General features: G+C 43.2%; 1 protein-coding gene across 2 annotated transcripts in view; it reads left to right on the forward strand.

Annotated features, from left to right (window-relative positions):
• Positions 1-61: 61 nt before the first annotated feature.
• RAB30 (RAB30, member RAS oncogene family) overlaps positions 62-21,705 on the forward strand; it is a 49,483-nt gene continuing 27,839 nt past the window's right edge. The window contains exon 1 of one of the 2 annotated variants that reach the window (XM_050332340.1): positions 62-626. The gene's annotated coding sequence lies outside the window, so the exon portion shown is untranslated. Of the gene's footprint in view, positions 627-11,197; positions 11,331-21,705 lie in introns of those variants that run through there. The other variant, XM_050332341.1, reaches the window with a different exon arrangement.

Consider the following 21,705-nt stretch of genomic DNA (forward strand, 5'->3'; position numbering starts at 1 on the left):
CGGGGGCGCGCCGCGCGCCGCCGCTCATTGTGCTCCGCCGGTGCCGCCTCCGCCGCCGCTGCCGGACACGGCGGGGGGACCCGCTCCCGCTGCATTCCCGGCCGGGGCCGCCCTGCTCCCGCTCCTGCACCGCCCGGGGCGCGCTGCCCTGCTCTTGCACCGCCCAGGTGTGGGCTGCCCTGCACAGCACTGTGGGCGGCCCTGCACTTATCCCCGAAGAGGGCTAATTTGAGCCGAGCCCCGCTGCTCCTATCCAAGGGATCCTGGCTCGAGGGTGGCTCGGCATCATCCCGAGGGGCTGCGCTGCTCGTGGAGTGAGCACCCGTTCACGAGCGGGACTGACTTGCGCCTAAGCCCGCTGCGCCCATCGCGGAGAGCTGCCCTGCGCCGGGTAGGGGGCTGGCACCTATCCCAGCGGACTGCCGGGCACCTATCCCAGCGGACTGCCGGGCACCCATCTCCGGGGTCAGCACCTACCACGGGAGTGCGGGGACTGCAGCGCTCCCAGCCCCGCTATCCCCGCCGCGGGGCGGCCCCGGGCTGCCGCTTCTCCCGTCACCGCTGACCGGTTCCTGGCTCCCACCTCGTTTCATGTTTGTGGATAGGGAGGAAAAATCCCAAACCAGGTTAGTTCTCCACTCCTCTTCTCCTTTTTTGTGTGTATTTTTCCTTCTTCTTTTACCCCCTCCCCGCCAGGTCCCCGTCTCCCGATGCGCTTCCCCGCACTGTGTGTTCCCCAGCGGGGAGCAGCGCTGCCGAGCGGGGCTGCGCTGTCGGTCCCCGGCTCTGCCGGAAAAGGCGGAATGGGGGAGAAGGAAGGGGAAAGACCCCTAGCTCCCTAAATGGTGTTATCCGTGGGGGATGAGTGCCTCTCGCTGCCTTTCGGCCCCTGCGGCAGCCCCCGGGAAACTCCCTCAACTCCGGGATGCTCCGGGCACCCTGAAGCTGCGCGGTCCCGAACCTGGGGCAGCGGCGGGGAGCCCTGTCTTGTTTGTCTCCTGCACTGGATAACAGCGGAAAATAAGACAGATTTTGAATTGCTATCGCTAAGCACTACTAAGGACCCAGGGCTCCTGGGGACAAAATAAGTACGGGGTGTGTTTTAGGATGGTTTTTGGGGCATTGGTGTGTGCTGTCGTGTGGCTTCTGTGTTTTGACACCTCTGTTCCTCCCTTCTTTCAGGGAAATGGGGGAGATTTGAATCCAACTGGCTCTCAATCCTGGCTGCTTGCAATTGGTCCAGGTTTCTTTTCCAAGTCATATAATGAGTTTGTGTCTTAAAAAATGTCGGTTGGACAGCCTGCTGGTGTATTTCAACTTCCAAACAACTACTCTGACCTTTTCCACTTTTGTCATATATGCAAGAAGTGCCTATATTTTAAACTTTACTGTAAAAACTTTGTGGTCCAGCAGAGCTTCATTTTAGTGTGGCTTTTTATTTGTTTCCCTGTTCTTTGCTGTTTGTGAGGTGCAGTTTAGATCTTTGCTTGAACAATGCTAAGATACTAGAGTAATATACTAGATATATTTTTATTAGTAGATAACATCAGAAGGTTTATCCCCTTTTATTACTACGTGACTCCTGCAGTTGCTGGTGGAGCCCAGACATCCCACTTTGCAGTAGTGGCAGGGAAATGTGTGCACACAGAGGGGTCCTGCTGACCTCAAATCTGTCAGTGTTTCTCAGTGTCCTTTAAAGTTAATCCACTCCAAAGCCCACTTGGAGGCTGTTCTGAGAGTAGGAAGAGAGAGTGCAGCTGAGCTGATATTTTTAATTTCCCCCCCCCTCTGCTGCATATTTGCTTCTGCGCTTCTCTTGTATAACTGGCACCGTGTGTCCTCTGGCAGGGCTCTCCCTGGAATTGCAGTGCTGGGGAGCGGGTGACATGAGCGCAGCGGGGACAATAAAACTCCCTGTTTGGTTTGCTTGAAGTGTTTGTAAACACCGAGGCAGTGTTGGGGTGTCCGTATGCAATGGATGGCATTTTACAGCTTTCCCTCCTTAAGTGGGATAAACATGCTGCATCCACATCTCCTCCTCGCATTTATTTTAGCCGTGTTTTTTCTTTCCTTCCTCTTCATTACTGACTCAAAGGGAAAGAAGAACAGCACATGCAGGCATTGCCTTTGGTTGGTCTTTTTAAAACATTTTTATTTCCTGGAATGGTGTTTTCCTCTTTATTTTACAAAGGAGGAATGGATGATCTAATAGAGGGTTTCCCATCTTGGCTGTAAAAGGAGAAGTTTTATAGCAGTGATTTTGTCAGCCTGGGATACAAGGGTGGATAATTTGAAAGTGTAGATTGGGAATTGTTCTGGGAAATATTGATACAGAAATTGATGAGAACAAGCAAGGAATCCGTGGCCAGGAATTTTGTATTTAAGTAATACAATCTTATATTATGTTTTCATCTTTCCATATGCATGTATCTTTACAAATATATATTGCTATTTATGCTCATTTTGTTTGGTTGGGTTTTTTTTTTTCAAAAATTATTACATATGTTGGACTTAGAAAGATTTGTGCCAATGCGTGCATGCATTTTCCAGCTCCATTATACTATAACATGAGGTGGATTAAAAACGTACCTCAGAAATCTACACTATTATTCAGGTGAAACTTTGCCTTGCAGCAACTGAAACATAGGCACATAAAAAGAGGCCATAAGCTAAAAATCACTCAATAGATAAACGATTGCTGTGAAAAAGTACAGATGAGCTAGGGAGCCCTTTTCTTGTCCTGCAAAGACCTAAATGCAATGAACATGTTTACTGTGATACAAGAAGTCCCCAGGATGCCAGTTACTGAAAATGAAGAGGATATCCCAGGAAGACAGCACTAAATATTTCCTCAGGTCTTTTACTCTTTCCTTAATTTCTTACTAGTGTCCAGTTTCTGAAGGGAGATTCAGAGCAAGGTGGTCTCATGGTCATACTCTGTAGACTTTAGTTATATTTTAGTCCTGTTCTTAATGAAACCCAGTATGATGCCAGTGATTGACTTTGTAGTAATGCCAGAAATTGCATCTTTGTAAATTGGTTTTATTGGCATCATATATTTGCCATGCACTGCATTAAATTGCCCATCCCAGAACTGTTGCAGAAAGAGATTTAAGCTGCCCTGGCATGTGGGGTGTCATCCAACCTCATGTACAGAGGGACCCAAAGATGTGGTGATGTGAGATGTGGGGAACTGGGAAGAGCCAGGTCTGGGCCAGACTTGCTAACTTTTAAGCTTAATTTTCTTCTTTGCTCCAGAGGTGGGCTATGAGAGGACAGTGATTTCTGTAGCCTTGAGTTGGGATCTGGCAAGGCAGCTGAAGTTCCTGAAGCAAGAGGTGGATGCCTGAAGGTGGCTCTTCAGGGAAGAACTGAACAGTCCCAAACAGGCATGGGGAGGGAAGGTGCGAATGGCGGAGTAGGAGAAGGGTGTTTGCAAGCAAATGATCTCCATTTGTCACCTTGCTGTGAAAGAGCTTTCCTTTCCTCTGTTGGCAGATCTATGCTGTGTGCTTCCTGTCTTCCCAGCCCAAGCTACAGGTGGTAGATATAGCTCACAGCTTGAGCTGGAGTGTTGTGGTTCTCTAATGGAACCTGTAGAGAGCTCTTGGTTTCAGCTCTGGAGCTGCTCTTGTTTTGTCCTCAATGAGATAGCCAAGCTGGTATCCATCAACTGGCAAATTAAGGTGCTTGTTCTAAGTTTTGTGCCGTGTCCCAGATGGGTGTATCTGCAGCTGGTTTTTTGTGGGTGTGATAGATTTGTTGGCATTTTCTTATTTTTACATAAAATGCAGCCAACAAAGAGATTATAGTACCTGGGAACTAGATCAATTCCTTTTCTAATTTTAAGGCGTATTGAGTTTTTTTTTAGGACAGGACCAGCAGGTTTGAATGCAAGCCTTGCTCTTGGTGAGTACAGAAAGAAGAGTGGGAAATGTGCTAGGAGCTAGTTCATGCGTATTGTCAAATAACCACCCAGGCAGTGTGAAAATTCAGGAGATTCATTGCAATTATGTGGCTGGCATGACAGCAGTGTGGAAAGTAGCACAAGATAGGCATACCTCGTGGTGACAAAGCTGTTTAGATATTGATGCTTGTATGGATGCTTGTAAAACTTTGGAACAGAAGATTTAGGAGACAGTAAAATCATCTTCTGTATTATGAATGGGTTTCTCACTCCAAAAGCATCAGCTCAGTTGGAGAGATCTTGGGGCAGCCCTGCTTTGGCTGGAGGACAGATGACATGACCTAAGGCAGTGTTTTGATTGACTCTCTAGTTTCCACGATTTCATTTTGCAACAAGCCATTTAGTTTCCTACTCCCCCCCAGAGTGATTCTGTCAATAACTAACTAAATTCTCATTTTAGTTTTAATGGCTTTCTTAGAGTAGGAAAGAAGTGATCTGTCATGTTTGTCATGTAATCCTGGTTGGTCTGTGCATAAACTGTGAATTTAAAGGGGGGGGCAGGGGGAGTTGAGTCAAATATTCCTCAGGTGCTAATATGTTGAAATAATTAGGGCAGAACAAGGATGAACTTGTCCCTTAAAATCATTGTCAGGATTTAAACAGAGTCAAGACCACACTGAAGTCTGTTGCTATTACAGTAGTTTCGTAACTAATCTGTGCTATTAAACATTGGCCCTGCATAAAGTATTAGTGAGATTTGTGTTGTAATGTCATTTGATTTCACCTTGCATAGATAAAAATAATTAGGGAGCTTTGTTGCTTTGAGCTGGGGATAGATATTTAGGTTGTGAACAGCTTGAGACTCAATTGCTATTTGTCCTCTCGCCTTGCCTGGAGTAACTACCCCTCACTACACTGCAAAGGTGTGTGCTCTTCCCTAATATACCTAAGGCAAAATTTAAACCTATTTAAATTAACCTAGCTATTAGTTTGCTGAGATAATTAGGGAATACTTGTACAAACAGAGGAGAAAACTTTCGGTGAGGTCTAACGGAAATCTGCTGCTGTCCTTTTAAACATCACAGGATACCCTGTTTATTTTCTTTCCTTTTAGCAGAAATGCTTTCTTTTAGGTTCTGATGAACTAAAAGTTAACTGTAACCTTTAAGTATCTGAATAGTGTTTTCCTTTAGACCTTGAAAAGAGTAATAAGAAAAGGAAAGAGGGAAGAAGAAGGAGAGGAAAGGCTGAGCTGGCATGAAAAAAAGATGAGCTTGCACATGGTTTCTCAAAAGAATGTATCCTGCAGGCTGAATTTAAAAGGAAAAAAGAAAAAAGGTGTTAGAAATGCCAAAGTGTACAGAAGTCAAGCAGTGCTTGGGTTACTCTGTCCTGCTAAAGATGCTGTCCATGGAGAGAGGGACTTCATGCAGAGCTCTGACAGCCCAACCCACTGCTGCACCGTTCTGCTTCTCCTCTGCAGTGAAGGTACTGAAACTCTGCTTTTTTGATTAAGCAAAAAGCCAGTTACTCAAAGGGCAGCATGTGTGCATTTAAAGTGGGAGTATTTCTTCATATAAATCCAGGCTGTTGTTTGCAAAAGAGAATTGTCAAGGAACTACCATCCTGTAGGCTGGTGCTGAGCCTTGATGCCAATTTGTTGGGAACAGTGCAGAAAATGAATCTGTTTGTGAGAGTCTCGCATCCCACAGTAGCAATCATTTGCATGTGCTTTCTGGAGCATTTTGGACAGAACCCCTCACATCCAAAAATAGCAGCTTTCATTGCTTTGGCAGGAGGATCACCCCCTTACCTGGCTGTGGAAGGATGGGATTCCTCTCCAGAGTAATCAGGTAGTTAGAGTAGAATATTTTTAGTTGGAAGGAACCTAAGAAGCTCATCTTGTCCAACTATGTCTTGAATACTTACAGGCTTGGGGTATTGACTGCCTCTCTAAGAAGTCTGCTGCAGTGTTTGACCAGCCTCTTGGTAAAGAAATGCTTCCTTATGTTTAGTCTGAATCTCCTTTGGTGCAGCTTTGAACCATTCCCACATGCCTTATCACTGAATCCCAGGAAAAAGAGATCAGCACCTCCCTCTACGCTTCCGCTCCTCAGGAAGCTGCAAGGAGCAATGAGTTCACCCCTTTTCTTCAAACCAGACAAATCCAAAGCCTTACCTGCTCCTCACAGTGCATGTCTTCCAGCCCTGACAAAGACGTATGGGATCATATGGAATGTTTTGCTACTCAGTGGGATGTTGCCACTGAGATAGCACCAGCTCAAAGGGAACTGCTGATGTCCTTATTCCCACTCACTTTCTCCCTTTTTGTTTTCCATCTGCCTAAGCCTCTCTTTTTTCCAGTGCAACCACCCCACCTCCCCTTCCTCTTCTGTTTTTCTTCTGTCTAGTGATGTTCAGCAGTAACCTTTAGGAGCTTGGGTAGCCCCAGACTACAAATGAATCTGAGAAATGGGTATAAAGGGAGACTTAGCTGAAAGACGACGTGATGCCAATAGGAAACAGGTTATTAAAGATGCTGAGTAGAATAATGTGTATCTGATTAGTAGAACACCCCACCTATGCTCTCTCTTCCCTGAGAGACATGAAACCTAAGACACAGGAACTTGTCAAACCCTTCTGTCTTTTCACTGGTCACTCTTTTACTACAAATTCCCATTCATCCATAAATACAAAAGTGACAAGAGATCTAGAAAAATCTATCCTCCAGAAAAATCCCGGATCCATGTTCAGGATGTACATCATGAGTTATCAGATTTATAACCAATCAAAGAACAACTGAAAGGGATTGCCAGGATTAGAAAAGAGATTTGGGGTTTGCTAGGTTGCAAAGAGTACTTTCAGTAATGAAAAGCTGACTTGAAAAATAATCATTAGCACTTCTCTGTGATTTAAATTTCATTGCCTGAGCTCAGAGAAATGGAAGATAGATCAGTCAAGGCTTTTTATCTAACAAGGTTCTAAAGGAAGCCAGATTCATGTCTAATTAGTGAGAAGTTCTTCATGGTGCCATCTCTTAAGCTTCCAGGGGCTAACACGTGGTGTTTTCATGACAGTTGTAGTTGCAGCGTGGGAATATTTACCTAAAATAACACCCTTAATTAAAAACATAGTAAGACAACCTTATATAACCAGAATTATTGACCTCAAGAAATGCCATAAAGGATGTCCATATTCTGTGGTCCTATTGCTTTCTGATGGTGCAAGGGAGTTAAATTCTATCTTCTCCAACACTGAAGATTCAGGCTTTATTGTGATGGCTACTGAACTTGGCTAACTGAGAGAGGGGACGACTGTCACTTGAAATAATAACCATTTTTTTATTTTTCTTGCTTTATAGCTATTTACACAAATATCTGAAAAGTAAATGTAGGCTTGAAAACACTTTCTTGGCTCATTTGGTCTCCCTGCTAGTCCTCTGGAGACATCAGATTATTCCATTCTGAGGCAACTAATCCTTAGAGGTGAGAATCAGGTAGCCTGAAATTACTGTGGGGCTGTCACTTCATTTTTGCATAATGGGAAGAAGATTAAGAGAGGTAACATTAGCCTTTTTATTCTTGCATCTCCCCTGAAGTTCATGGTGCAGTGTGTCCTGCGGAGAAAAGGTATTAACTTGGATAAACCTGCGGTAATGAGTTTAATTAAACCCCAGCCAACACTGAAGAAACCTCTAGCTTTCACAAAAGGGTAAGGGCATATTTTGGATTTCTGTATGTCTTTTGGCTGCTGAGGACCTTGGAATGGCTGGTTTCAGGATCAGGTTCTGCATGTGCTTGACTGTAGATGTAGCAGCAAGTTCAGCCTGTGTGATGATGGGTTTGGGCTCTGCTCTTCTCTGTAATCCCTCCTTCTGTGGCATAATCACAGAAAGTGCTTTCACTCTAAAGGAGATTTTTTAACATAGTTTGCAGCTAATTCCATGTTTTCTATTTAAAATACACTCAAGTGCAGCGAGTGTCTGCACCATTGCAATTACTCCAGCCTTTTGAGCAAGAGGTGTTCTCCTGTCTGTAGCCAGCAGAAGATAGAAGATTGTAGCACTCTCTAATTTGTCACATATCTGAAACTATAAAAAATCCTCACTGTAAGTATTTGCTCTTGAGAGCATTAGGTAGTTGTGGGGGGATCCTTGAACTATGTCAGCTCTATTAAAAAAAAAAAAAATCGTGTAGAGACTGTATTCATGTACCAGCAGCTTGAAACAGAGTTGGTGCCTGATTTCTCTATTGCATTTGTCCTTGTTCTGAACAATTTGTTCCTTCTAAAAAGGGAACTGTGCCCATTTTCTTCAACTCAGCAGTATCCACATTTCTAAAATGTGTTAGTAGCATTTTGTTTGGATTAATGTGTTTGTGTGCACACAGAAACTCCCAAATAAATGCAGGTTTCTGTTAACTGTTTAATTTCAGCAGGCAAATGGGAAATCTGAAGTTGAGCTCTTAACTCCAGGTTGACAAGTTCCTGTTCAACCTATTTAGGAGAGGGAGGCATGAGTGTGTGACTGCTGCAAATTACTTTGTGGGATCTGTAGGAATGAAGTGTCCTCTTGTGTTGTGACCTGCTGTTGGTATGCCCTGATCATCTCATGCAGGGATGTAGTGTATGCTCAATGCAGAAACAAACAGTGCCTTTTAGCAGTCACTAACCCCAAATTTTGAAGTATTTTGCTCCTCCTCCCCCCAACCTCCAAAATTGGAAAACAAGCTTAAATATATCCATATTGTGATCCTGAGGTACTTCTCAGTATTTCCATTATGTTTGTAAATGATTTTTGCTAACGCAGAATGTTTCCCTCTACTAGGAAACCTTTCTTTCCTTTTCTCTTAAGTAGAACTTCTGTTGCCACACTTCTTTGGGAAACTTGTGTCTTGGTGCACTTGTAGGTGGCTGTGCAGGTCGCTGGTCCCTGTGTGTCACTTGGAAGCTCTGACATAAGGGTCTTCAAAAGCATGGCCTGTGAGAAGTGTCCACTGGGTCATGCTGGACATCGCTGTGCTGGACCTGCTTGAGATTCCTCTGTCCTATGCGGTTATACGTGGTTATTATGGACTGTTTCTGAACTTTCTAGCGCAGTAGTATGGGTAATTTTTAAAGCTTCTTCTCAAGCTGCTACGTGGCCAGAGATGTGTGTTTCCATCATTAGTAACTTCACATTGGTCATTGTGAAAGTTCGGACTTTTTTCAAGGGCCATCCCACTTATATCAGCGTTGTCTCTAATCTGTTGTGCCTCTGGATTGGAAAAGTGCTTGAATAAGTCAGTCTTAAAATGAATCTTTTTGCTGGATTAACTTTTTGGGATAGTGTCCCCAGGCTGATTCACTGTGGGTGGTTAGCTGGCATTTAATAATAATAAATAAAGGCATCTTTAAAACAAATCCCCTCTGAAATTCACAACTGAAGAAATTCAAAATAAATTGAGTATTGATTTGCACAATGAAATAACCAAGGAAAACATTCATTGTGGGCTGAGGCCAATGCTGTTAGAATAAAGGAAGCTGATTCTGAAATAAATACTAAATAAAGTGCCTCATTAAGTTCTGCAGTTTTACAAAAGCTGTTGCCACAAGGAGGAAGAACCTAGTGTGAATTATTGTTTTACTGCAGCTGTCAGTCATTGCAGCCTGAGCATGTTGCACCAATTCGTAAAGTAGCCACTAGTAACCGGGTCATCCTGCTTAAATGTCAAACTTCATGCTGGAAAATGTGTGAAACTACATAAAAACTCCTTCCATCTTGTTAGCACATCTTTCACAGTATTTCTCATTTTGCTTGATGACATCAGCTCTTGAAGATATAGAGGAAGGTTTTAAAAATACCTCATAGGCAATGTTGGGTGATGCTTAGCTAATGAATTTATTGATGTTTGTCTCACATTCTGGAGGGTTAGTCCACTTCCTCTGATGCAATTTTTGAGTCATCAATCTCTTTATAACTGCTCCTGTATTCTATGTATAGATTGGATTTTATTATCCTTGATAAGGTCTTTGAGATAGAACTTCTGTCTGTTAGTCCCTACTTTCTGCAGTGAGAATCTTCAGTCTGTAGGTGTTACTGTAACCTGAGTAACCAGTGCTGTAACTTGGGTGGGAATAGCCACTAGTGATTTTGGGGAATGACAGTCTCCTGAATTTCACTGCACATCAATCTATATAATTTGCAGTTTCATCTAGAATTATGTATTTTGTATTTTGAAGGCAAGACAACTGAATTCTGCATCTTTGTGTTTACAGGCAAGTCCTTTCTAAACTTTGTTTCTTGGTTGCCTTCATCTGTAAAATGGAGATAACCTCAGAGGGATGCCTTGAATATTCATCAGTGATTTATTGTATGCCACTGAAGAGAAGTGTTACCAGCAATGCTAATGAAGTTTATTACTCAGCCCCTCTGCTGCACATTGATTGGTATTTCAAAGATCTGCAATCTCCACAGCGAGTGCTAGCAAATTCTTAACTGGACTTAGCTTGTAGATGGCACTAATAACTTCGATTTACATGAGGCTTTTCCTTTGGAAGAGCTCCAAAGAATTTTATAAACTAATGCAAGCCATAGTGTAAATGTTGCCCTAGCAGCCACCAGCTATCGGGGAGTTGCTGTGTGATGGATATTGCAGTGCAGCTGGCAGCTGTACTTGGGAGGATAGCAAGGAAGAAAAGTAATTCTGCAAGTGGTGGAGGTGACACAGGGAGGGAAATAAGAAACTAAACAGACACTACCTGAATTGTTGGTTGGTTTTTTGTTTGTTTGGTTGGTTTTTTACCATTGATGTGATCGATTCTTATAGATCAAGTGACTCTCTTGTGAAACATGGCATTTTTGTTGCAGTCTCACAGTGTTGTGATATTGGTTCAATTCCAGTCAAGCAGAAAGAGCTAGTAACCAGGGTGTTTTTTCTTGCAGAGCTTGTGTGTTTCTGGATATCTTAATTCAAATACTGGGGTGCAACAGTGTGTGATTTCAGCGGTTCCTTAGGCTGGTATGGCTGGCTGTGTAATGTCCTCCTCTAACGGAGGCAAAAGGCACAGTTGCTTGGAGTTTACCTGGTACATGAAAAAGACTGGAAAACATACCCCAGATAACTTACTCTGAAGCTGAAGCCCCATTAAACCCTAAATTCTCTCAGAAAGTGTAAATACCTTTGCAAAGATGTTGGCTTAGAATTTGTTATGTTCAGTTGGGTTTGTTCACTGAATGGTGGAGCCTTGGCTTCTGCCCTGAATCACAGGCACCTAAGTTGCATTGTCTAAATAACATTGTTGTTATTTTAGGTCCCAGGCACCATCACTGGAGGGAGATGGCAGATTCAGAAGTGCTCAGAGATGTTTGTCTCAGATGTTGAGTAGGGAGGCCAGACCTTGTATAAGACTAACATGGACATTTTGGTGAATTCCTCAAAGGCAGGTAAGACAAGACAGTGCCACTGGGTACAGTGTGATCTGCCAGAGCAGTTAGTGCTTTAATAGACCAGACACAGGTGTCAAGGTGTCAGATCACTTTATTAATAGAGTCAACAGCTTTTATGTCCCATGCAGGAGCATCTGTTTTGGAAAGCTTTTGAGCACTTTCAACTGTGGTTACTGAGTGCTGAAGCTTCAAGGGCTCAGAAGCACTAGACAGAGAGGTCCAGAAACTGGATTGTTACAACTGGAAGCTATGATAGGAATATCTGGAGAAGAAACGCGTGGCTGCTAAGTGGGCTCTTGCTTGACAGGCAGCACTGTCCTGAAGAACTAGCCAGCTGCAGACAAACAAAAAATATCAAGGGCAGAGATCAGCCCAATCAGAGGTCAATGACCGTGTGGATTCTGATTTTGGGCTCATCCCAGCCGCCTGGTGATCAAAAGAATTGTAGAAATTATGTTGTCTTTGTAATTTTGCTGAAACACTGTTTCCTTTGGTAACTTTTGAGCCTATTGGCCAGGACAGATGATTGCAAAAGCTTGTTTTCCTCAGAAAACAGGGTTAAAGTGTGTATAGTGCTTTAAGGGGCAGCTTGTTGAATTCAGATGCTTGTTTGGCAATGCTCATCCAATGCTTGCCTGGCACGGAGAAGAGGTTTCACTGCATCATCTTTAGGCTTGGTCTGGGAAAACGAGTATTTCTGTTTGTAGCACCTAATGGAGACCTCAACAGTCAATAGAGCACAGTTTGTGGCTTGGCTTCCTGCCTGGCTGTGTGCTCACACCAATCTTACAATAAAAACAAAATGCAAAGTGTAATTATAGCCTGGTGGATGAATTTATGTTTTTGGTGTGTTCTGTTGCTGGGAGTATTTTAAAGCCTCTGTGTCTGGGATTCTGGTGTTTCTAGATATTTAGAACCCAGTCAGTTCTGTATTTTGCTAGGCCATACCCTCCATTAAATATATATGTTGATAACAGTCAATGAGTGCATTAATGTTGAATTCAGTACATATTTCAGGTTTAGGATCCCACTCATCCATATTGTTGTGATCGATTCCTCCTGGAAATACTGTGGTAATTAGAGGAGAGACTGATTTGCCAGCATTACTGTGACATGTGTAACCAACCTGTCTTGTTTTGAGCCTTTCATTACCTTCACTTATGACTATAATTTCAAGGAGGAGTATGAACTTTTCATTTGCATGTTAATGGCACTTTGTCTGGGAAGGTGTTAAAGGGATTCAAGCAGTTCTATGCAGGAAAAAAATAACATGTCCAGTAAGCAAACAATTTTGACTGTTAGTGGTTCAGACATTGCTAATAATAAAGGTCTTTTTTTCTTCTGATGTAGCAAATGCACCTTTCAAATGGGCAAGGCAATTGGTATGATTTAGGAAGAGAATTGTTACAGATAACTGCTTCCTATAATTGGCATCTGTCTCCTCCTAGAAAGGAAGGAAGGGCTTGTAATTTGTGTGCCCTTTTTCAAGGGAGGATGTATTACTTGAGTCTTAATATGTGTTGTGATACATAGACATACATTGAAAAAAGCTGTATGCTGAAACTCACTGGATTTCTCATGTGCAAGAGCTGTGTGTTGCTGAGAGTGTGGGCTGTTCTCAGGAGCTGAAGGACTGATGTACTGGTTATTTTGTCAAGTTTGTTTGGCATTTGAGGGATTTGTCCAAAGCTCTGACATTTCACTCTCCAACTTCTAGTTTTAAAAAAGAACATTTGTGATTTTATCCTAACCTTGAAGTGGGTCCCAGTGTACCTCAGTGTGTGATTGAGGTTGTTTGTCCTCTTTCTCATAATGGTTATTTTGGCTATTCCTGGGAAAGTAAAAAAGACTCCATCACACTTCTGCTTTTGCATGGGAAGGGCTCCCTCTGAACAGTCACAGAAATCCCTGTAAATATTAAAAATACATTCTGTGTTACACCTACAATCCTTCTTCATAATTCCCTACTCTTCTACTGTTTACAAGAAACCTGAGCCACATGCTTTCATCTCACCAACAGCTCTCAGTCTGATGGATCCAGGACGAATTGCCCTTCTCTGTAGATCAGACCTGGAGGAAAATGAGTGGCATGGGCATAACAGCCTAACATTTCAGTTTAGGACAGTTGGATAAACCTCAGGAGGAGACCTGCTGCTTTAAATTAAGAGCGGCTGTTCAAGCAGAATTCCTTCTGCCTTGTGCCACTGTGTGTTGCTGCAGCATTCCATAGCCCATCCTTGTATCCTGAATAACTGAGCAATGGCAAAACAGTTTCCACCTGGTAGAGCTCAGTGCTTTCTGGTGAGTGATAACAGGTTACAGTCACTAACAGGCAGGGAAATTTTTGAGTGGGCAAAGGCTTAGTGGGTGTTTGTAGGGAGATCTGACCAGGTGTGATGGAGAGCATGGTTGACAGGGCTGCTTTTGCATTAAGGATGATTAGTGGGATGTAGCCTAGTCTGTAAGACAAATGTGAAAAGTAATAACAAGGAGTTTGGGAGACATAGAAAGAGGAAAAGCAGGAAACCTTGAAGATACAAATGAGGAAAATTGGGAGAATTGTGCTTTAACAGTAATTTTTTTTTTAAATGCAAATACCAGTGATCCAAGATGATGTTTGTCGAGGCTAGAGAGGGAAAACTGCAATAATTGAGACATGAGAGGATGCTGGATTGAATTAGTCCTGAAGGGACTTTTTTAGAAAGCTTCACTGCTGTACTTCATCAGGAAATATCTCTCTTGCCAAGTGAAATTAAACCAGTTCTTCGCATGAATGACCTGTGTGAACAGCAAAGGTGCGAGTTGGCCAGGCTTTGGTTGGGAAGGGAAGGGCTGTTCTGTGAGCCAAGGAAGGAGAGAGTTTAAGACAAAGTGGGTGATGTCTGTTTTAAGCTAAAAATCTGAAATCTTCTTAGACAACTATCAGCTACCTGATATCTGCATCAACCAGTTCAGTTGCTGCATGTTAAATTAGGATAGAAAGCGTTTCTATTGGAGTTTGGGAGCAGAGCTGGTACTAAGGCATTAATGGATAAGCGAGAATTTGGGCAGTTGCAGAGCAGTGGATGTAGTCTGTCTGCAGGGAGAAATGGTTGTGTCATCATGGGTGACTTCTCCTCCATCACCTAGGAGTGAGTGGGAAGAGAAGCTAGAAGGAAGGATTATATCCTGTTTTGGTAGCTCTAGCTTTTATACAAAACTTATTAATTAAAAGGGGAAATTTCCTGAATACAGCCCAAAAATAGTTCCCTGAGAAAAATACCAGCCCTATTACACCTTTGATGTAGTTGAGTCGGAATCACAGAATATTTTGAGTCAGAAGGGACCCGCAGGGATCACTGAGCCCAACTCTTAAGTGAATGGCCCATATGGGGATGAAACCCAAAACCTTGATGTTGTTAGCACCATGCTCTAACCAACTGAGGTAATCTCAGCACTTTCTTGGCAGACAAAGACAAAAATGTATATAACATGATACCAGAGCAGAGGAAGGAGGATATTGAGACTGCAGAATGACAAGATAATCATCAATAATAGTAAAGAAAAGCAAAGCAGAGTTGGGGGCATCAGTGGGAAAGAGGCTAAAGAGAAATAATCCAACAAAGAGGGTGTAAGGCTTAGGTTTGTTTCCACGGGGCCTGCTCCCAAATGTCTGTCCTTGGACAAGTCACTTAAATGTTACTTTTTCCCTGACTTCCTTGTGCATATAGAGCACTCAGAGATGGACAATAATGCCTAGTAAGTGATTTTTCTATAGCATAGAGTACAGTGTGGCCATGAGCCTGCCTTGAATTTAGATGTTATCATAAGCTAGACTTAAAGTTACTCTTAGTAATGAAGAAAGGAGGAAAAGGTACATACTGTTTATGAACAGCTTGCTCTCCCTTTAAAATTTAAAGGATGTACAAGTGGGTATGCATGTGGTGGAAAGTGTGCAATACTTACATGTTGAGTGAAGCATTTGATTTGTAACTCCAACCTTTAAAAAATGCCACAGGCTGCCTTCAATGTGATAGACCAAAAAAATTGTAATATGTTCTCTCAAAGCACAACTCATTTATATTGTTGGAGTCCATGTAACGGTCTGTACAACCTGGTATAAAGATAACTTATATCGTGTACACTGAGGTACCAACAAGTATCAGGTAACAAAAGGGAGAACAGTCTAAGAAGTGTGCAAAGCAGAGGCACCACGCATATGGGGTCTGTAACCTCTGGTGCTCTTAAATAACCAGCTGATGTTTGAGTTAGTTTTATGTTTGAAGTGTTGGTTGTTGTAAAGCCATGATGAAGGAATAATTTAACCTCATTTAATATTACATATTTGATCATGGCTTCCTAATCCCTACATGCTTATCACAGCCAGGTTCTGGATCTGTCCATGTGTGCATCTGAAGGTGAAGGGGATGTTTGTGACCATGCTCAGACCTTATTTTCCTGGCTTTGGGGCAGACATGAGACAACATAGACCTACTCCGAAGAGCACATGCTGTCTTCATTGACTGCTTAAGTGGAATAAATGTACCAAAAAATGCAAGCGCGGTGCTTTCCACATGACCCTCATCTGCAACTATTGTACCTTGGAAGTCTTGCTTGGTGCTTGCTCAATCTTAGGGGTGGGGGAACGGGAAGAGAGGTTATTAGTTGCCAAGAAAAGAAACTCAAATCAATTTAAGTGAGCACTCGGAGCTGCCGGCTGTAACCCCGGGCTGTATGTGAGGCTACTGCAGAGCAGCAGCAATAGAGCTGTGAACTGAAGCATCAGATTAGTGAGCCCACAGTGAAAACTTGTGTTCCTCCACTGGAGGTGAAGTTCTTCACTCTAAAGGCTTTTTTCAGATGTGGAGCACTTTTCTGTGCCACAAGCCCACCTACATTTCTATGCCAAAACAATACTTAAAACCTGTCCACATGAATTGCACCACGAATAGGATACTTGACCTTTAATACCTAATATTTCCCTGATTGTCTTGGGTTGTTTTGTGCTTTTGACAGTGAACCAAAAGTCTATTTGTGACTTACAAATGCATGTTCTGTTACAGATGGATGTGTTAGCTGGGGCTGTAGTGACTGTTGTTCAGGCTGGCACTGAGATTTGCACTGAAATCTGATTTGTGCTCAGGGTTTGAATTCAAATTCCCAGATCCAATGCACAGTCTTGCCAGGATATGCATCCCTTTTGCAAATTTAAAAACGGAAGACTTTCTAACTTTTGGCAGTGGTAACCCCACAGTTTTTGAGTTTATCTCTGTAGGTAGCTGGCAGGTGTCATTCCAGGTTTAGGGATTGTTTTTTGCCAGTTTGTTCTTCCTGTCTTCCTCTCTGGGCAGTATTTTTCCTGCCCTTTTTTTGCTGTGCTGCACAGGGATGCTCCTCTCCAGAGTGTGGCTGGCTGGGTTCATGCCTTGGTGCTCCAGCAGCATCTGTCCAGGCATCGTTATCCCAGATTCATCCCATATCCTTATGTTCTCCCTGTTTTCCCTGCCTTTTCAGTCTACAAATTTTATTTCTTCCTTTTATAATCTTAACATGAGATTGCCTCACAGTTTCTTTAAATCATCTTTTTTTTTTTCTTCCCTTTTACAGCTATTATTTGTTTCCTTTCACCATCCCCTCTAGAAATTCAGAGTACTGCCAGCTGAGCAGATACCCCAGTCGAGATGAAGGCAGTTTTACAAGGCTTGTCACCCTGCCTGGATTCTTTACCACCACAGAAGCTTCTCTTTTGCCTTTGATCATATGTGTATCCAGTTGTCCAAGTTGTCGCAGTTTAAGTTGTTCTGCACATGACTATTGCAGAGACAGTGAGGTGCTTATGCTACAGGAGAGCAGCACTGCACATTAAGAGTGAAGTTTTTCCACTGGAGAGAAGCTAAATAGGCTGGAGAACAGAGCAGTTTGAAAAGTTGGTTCAAAGCTGGAATTCAGGTTTTCTTGCTGGAGTTAGCTGACTGCAATAACATTGTGCAAGTCATTGCAAACCCTTTGTTTTCAGAGAGGAAAACAAGTGACTTCTTATAAATCTGCTTTTAAAGTTAAGAGTTAAGATAATGCTTCTTTACAAGTGCCTTGCACAGAGCTTTGCAGGATGGGTGGATTTGGGCTTGCAGTGCCACTTCAGGGCGATGCTGATGACTCTTAGGTAGGAAAGAACAAAATCTCAAGTGCCACATAGGACCTGTCCTGCAAGCTCTCAACAGCAGAGCCAAAAATAATCTTATGTTCTGACTTCTGGTCTTAGTCTTCACCTATTTTCCCTGCTAAGAGGATAAATATATGTATAAGAAAAAAATTAAAAAAAAAAAATCTGTTCTGTTCTCTGATTTGTGGTACAGTCTTGGATATCCAGTTTCAAGTTACATGTAGTATAGAAATACATTTAGAAAGGACTGGAAATAAATATATAACTTGTACAGAAGTCTTGTCTTTGCTTTAGACCGGCTCCATTAAACATGAAATCTCTTTATAACTGATGACAATTAGCTGTGCAATTAGAAGCTGTTCTTCGTACGTTGCTTTATGCTTGATGGGAGTGTGCTGTTCTGGGGGGCAGCAAGGCTGAGCTTGCCCATGGTGGGATAAATGGCAAGCTGAAACATGAAGAGGGAATTCTGTATTTTACTAAATGAAAATGCCTTATGTTGGGTTTTGAATTGCAAGTAATGTTTTTGGATAGACTGCCCTTTTTGTAAAACAAAACAAAACAAAAAACAACAACAACAACAAAACCCAAAACAAAACCACAAATGGTGCTGGTCCAAATAGTTTTGTGCAAAATTGGGAAAATGCAAGAAATGAACAAATGTGAGCTGTGCCTTACCCCCATAAGCACAGTTTGTCTAGCTCATACCACCTCCTTTGAGAAGCTCTATCCTAAAGAAAAATGTTTAAGTATATATGTATTTAAGAAGCTGGTAATGCAGTCTTTTTTTGTGACTGAAACACTTTCTTCCAGGATTGTGTGTCAAGGTCTTAAACACATGAGTGTAGCCAGCTGGCATTAGACTTGAGACTAAGTCTCCTAGTTGGGATGAAAAATATTTGCTCTGTCATATCCCTTCAACTTAAAGCAGTAAAACTGTGTGCTGTCCAACAGTGCCAGCCCACTCTGCTGCAATACCTAAAGATAATTATTCTTGCTTGGTTTTAGTTTTCTGTCTGTTTTCCTTCCTCTCTCAGCCTGCCTTTTTATTCGCCTTTGGCTCATGCTTTTTCCCTTGTCCATCCCTCCCCACATCCACCCACGTGCACAGCAATCCAGAAACTCTAGACTCTAAATCTCTGGAGGACTGTGTGTGCAAGCCAGAAACCATTGCAGGAAGGAGATGCTGCAGGACCAGCATGCTGAGGGGGTACTCTGGCAGGAGTCCTCCATGGAAAAGTCCTGTTTTCTGTGTAATTGGCTTATTGCCTGGGTGAAAGAGCAGAGTTCCTTTGTCACATGGGTTGTAATTGCAAGTCCAGCAGCCTCAGCAGCCACAATGTTTCATCTCTGCGGTGTGGGTAAGAGTTAATGTATGAGGCTTGTGATAAAATTCACAGTGTTGCAGCTGAAAAGTAATTGTGGAAATCTGTTTTTCTCATACTCAGTGCAAAGTGACCACCTTTTAGTATGTGCAGGCCATAAATCAGAAAGTGGGTGTCTCACCTGCAGTCCTGCAGGCACAGCCTGGTCAGGGAGGACGATGATGAATCTCCTTCCTTCTGCCTCATATCCAAAAGATAAAGGATCCAAAGTAGTTATCCATGTGTTATCCTGTTGCCTTTGGTTAATTTGCTTGGGCATCCCTGATTGTGGGTCAGTTTTGTGGGTGAAGTTTGGGGAGGAGCATGGTTCAGTTTGCTGTCACAATGAAGGCTCTGCAGTGCAAATGGACTGAGGCCAGGGACTTGGGTAGGATGTGGCCCTTGGTGTACGTACACAGCCAGTGTTGGAGTGCAGTGGTGCAGTTTGATACACAACTGCTTTTTGGGGGAAGCAAGGGAAGGAGCTTGTAGCTTTCATTACAGAAGGGGCTGCTTTCCAGCCAGCCACACATCTGGGGTTGTGCAACTTCTGGTCCCCCCTATGCAGTCCCGGTGGATGGGGGTGCCAGAAAAAACCTTAACCCACAGAGGAGCATCACTTACAACATTGTGCAATAAACATTATTCCTTAGGGTCCTGTTGCTCTTTCTAGACAAAAGGTCTGGCATTGAAGCCCAGGAGTGGAGAGAGATTTGCAGGAGGGGAAGGGCTGGAGACAAACCAACAAACTAAGACCTGATGGTGAAATGAGTGATGTAACTCTGCTGTGAAGATATCCTCAACTTGCCAGATTTTTAGCATGCATCCAAAACCAAAAGGCAGTGTGGCTGGAAAGAGCAGGCTCTCTGGGGACCTGCTTTTGAAGTTACAGCCAAATAATCTCCCACCTATATTTAGGAAATCTACTGTAACGAATATGTGATGCTGGTCATGCAGGCAAGGTGCTTTGGATTACCTGGGTTGGAGCAAACACAGTGGTGTCTTTGCTGCTTTTACTTGTCTGGCAGATTAAAACTCACACAAATATCCATGGTTTTGGCTTGCTTTGAGAACACATGAAAAAAACAACCATTGCTGGACATGCGGCAAGAAATGTCACAGTGATGCTGAATGTGGGAGCAGGGGAGGTGACTCGTGCTGCTGCCAGGGTCTCCTGGCCATGCTGTGCTGGCAGCCTCCCCTGGGAGCTGGTGGCAGAGCTGTCACTGAACTGAGACCCCCCTTGCGGCTAGTTCAGGCTCCCTTTGGCAGGCAAGAAGTCACCACATGTAAGAGCACATGATTCTCTTTACCCACGCCCGAATGTCTGCTGGGGCTGAATTGCCTTGATCCCCTAGAGTTGCTCAGTAAGGAATAGCAAACATTTTTCCTGGGACGGAGCAGCTGTTTATATATAGTGTGCAGTGGGTTCATGAGTGATTATTAGGAAAACATTCCTTTCTAGTCATAAAAAGGGCATTTTTGTTGTCTCCTTTCCTCTAAAACACACAAGTTGGAGAGTCAGGGATTTTCGTTTGCCATGACAACCGATGAAACCACCAAGCCATGTGATATCTTTGTCCTTCCTATGATTAAATCTTTTCTTTAAATTTTTTTTTAAGGCCATGTTGCTGACAGAGTTGGGAAACATCAGGTGTTATTTGCTTTTCTCGTGTATATTAGTCAGGATTTAATTTGCATGTTTACTTGGGAGCTGTAGAGATAATTCCATGATTTATGGTAAGGACAGTATCTTAGTTCAGAATTGCTGTACTGTACTGATGTCTTCTCCCCCCCTGCCCTTCCTCTTTGAGCTGTGCTATTGCTGAGAGGTCCTGTCTCCCACAGGACAAAAACTATCGTGGGACCCATCAGTGCTGCTGAACAGTGAAGCTCAGAGCCTTGGAGATGTTGGTTTACACATGATACAAATGGCTTAGAGACTTTGAGCCAATAAATCTTTTCCTGTTCTTATGCCAGGGCAAGGTTTTGCAAAGGCAGAAGGTGTGATGGCTGTGACTCTTGACGCCTGGTCCTTGCGAGGGTTTCCCTTGGTTCCGGGTCCAAGCACTTCACACTAACCAAGAATTGGGGCGTGGTGTTGCTGTCAGCAGAACTTGAGTACCAGCATTTATTCTCTTTTAAAAATTGCTATCTTCTGCTCAGGAATTTCCCCAGGGTGCCAAACGTAGATTCAACACAAAAAAACCCCCACAAACCCAAATGCAAAGCCCAATCTCAAAAGCTGCTCTTGTTGCTAAGGAATAAAAATAGATGGTCACAAACACAGTGCTGACGTGCCAAGTCGTGCCCCCATGACCGTGCAGCTTTGAGTGTGAAGGTTCCTGTCCCAGTGACAGCACTGCCCAGGCTGCACACGTCATGTTGGCATCAGTGTCTATGAAGACTGGCTACTGCTTGCTTTATGTAAACAAGAGGAAATAACTTTCTGCTTCCTAATCTTACTCCCCAAGAGGTCAAAACTTCAGTAGGCTGCTGCCAGGAGATCAGTAGTAGTAGTACAGGAAAATCTCTGTATCTTAATCTGCTATTATCTATAATACAGCAGTGTCTATACTGGAAAAGCCCTGAGAAATCGTGTTTGTGATGGGAACATATATTTGAGTGGAAGCACCATGCTTCAGGAGGGCCTGGGCTGTGTCATAGAGTTGTTGATCATTGACAACATCAAAAGGGTAAATATTGGTGCTGCATAAGCTGTGGTTGTGCCTTCACCTTCTCTCCAAATGCAAATCTCTCTCTGCAGAGCTCTGCAATAATTTATTAACCCATGTGGCTGAAGATGGGGAGTAGCTGAGCTGGGAGTGGAGGTGTGCAGAGGTGAAGACATGATTTATCTGTACTA

This window comes from Myiozetetes cayanensis, unplaced genomic scaffold (assembly GCF_022539395.1).
Source record: "Myiozetetes cayanensis isolate MyiCay16 unplaced genomic scaffold, myiCay2020 scf5-8, whole genome shotgun sequence".
NCBI lineage: Eukaryota > Metazoa > Chordata > Aves > Passeriformes > Tyrannidae > Myiozetetes > Myiozetetes cayanensis.